The sequence below is a fragment of the Heterodontus francisci genome, chromosome 41, assembly GCF_036365525.1.
Source record: "Heterodontus francisci isolate sHetFra1 chromosome 41, sHetFra1.hap1, whole genome shotgun sequence".
Taxonomy (NCBI): Eukaryota; Metazoa; Chordata; class Chondrichthyes; order Heterodontiformes; family Heterodontidae; genus Heterodontus; species Heterodontus francisci.
Genome location: NC_090411.1, coordinates 21,763,745 through 21,765,228, shown reverse-complemented (window position 1 = coordinate 21,765,228; position 1,484 = coordinate 21,763,745). Strand labels below are relative to the sequence as shown.

The window sequence follows — 1,484 nt, the reverse complement described above, 5'->3', positions numbered from 1 at the left end:
GGTGAGGAGTGAGCCGCAAGGGGGTTTCAGAGGTCAAGAGCAGCAACGCCATGGAGGAATTTGAAAACAAGGATGAGCAATTTAAACGTGGTGCTGCTCAAGCAGCGAACACAGGGGCGATGAGTGAACTGCACTTGGTGTGAGCTTGGACACGGGCAGCAGAATTTTGGAGCAGTCACCTTCTCAGTTACTTGATATAGGTTTCTAAAATTCCCTGAAAGGGAGGTACACCGTTCTCAGACATACTGCAATACCAGGTCGATACGTGGAGTGGACGAAGCAAGCCCCTATCCCATCTCCCTGCTCCAAAAATCAATTTAATGTATAGTTCCTGGATAAGGGACATATCAGATATGAAACTGTTAAGAACAGATTTATTTTTCCCAAAAATTTACTTTGTTCATAAAAATCTGTAAAAAATGTATTACACAACAGCTCAATACAGCACCAAGTTGACATTCCAAAAAGTGCAAAGGAAATCAGTTTTCTTTGATACAGGAGTGAGTTGCCTCACAAGCTTTCCATTCCATTTTACATGCCATGCACATTTTACAACAAACACATATCTGGTGTATGGAGCCTGAGTGGTTTTCCATGGGTCGAGCCCCTCAGTTCACTTCGGTAGGAGGACCTTACACAGTGGTCTTTCTCCATTGAACCTTTGCAGCAGCTGCCCCAAGCTTTAGTGCGTCCTTCAGCACGTAGTCCTGGACCTTGGAATGTGCCAGTCTGCAACACTCGGTCGTGGACAACTCTTTGCGCTGGAAGACCAGCAAGTTTCGGGCAGACCAAAGAGCGTCTTTCACCGCATTGATGGTCCTGCAGCAGCAATTGATGGTTATCTCGGTGTGCGTCACATGGAACAGCCCGTAGCGCACAGACTCCTGTGTTACAGAGCTGCTTGGGATGAACCTCGACAAAAACCACTGCATCGCTTTCCACACCTGCTTTGCAGAGACACATTCCAGAAGGAGGTGGGCAACTGTCTCTTCCCCACCCCAGCCACCTCGAGGGCAGCGTGTGGCGGGGCGAGACTCCGGGATTGCAGGAAAGATCTGACGGTGAGGGCCCTTCTCACCACCAGCCAAGCTACGTCTTGGTGCTTGTTTGAAAGTTCTGGTGATGAGGCATTGTGCCAAATGACTTTGGCAGTCTGCTCGGGGAATCATCCGACAGGATCCACCATCTCCTTTTCCCGTAGCGCCTTGAGGATATTCTGTGCACACCACTGCCTGATGGATTGGTGGTCAAAGGTGTTTCCCCACAGAAACGTTCCCACGAAGGATAGGTGGTATGGCACGGTCCAACTGTTTGGATCATTCCACAGAAATGTGACCAGACCCATGCTTTGCAACACCGGGGACAGATAGAACTTCAGCAAGTACTGACACATAGAAGACAGGAAGGATCTGATTCCCCTAGCGGAAAGGTCAATTACCAGTGGGCACAGATTTAAGGTGATTGGTAGAAGGATTAAAGGTGAC

At 48.8% G+C, this 1,484-nt stretch overlaps 1 pseudogene; it reads right to left on the bottom strand.

The window, feature by feature from the left end:
* Positions 1–220: 220 nt before the first annotated feature.
* LOC137354472 (U2 spliceosomal RNA) lies at positions 221–425 on the bottom strand (annotated as a pseudogene).
* Positions 426–1,484: the final 1,059 nt, after the last annotated feature.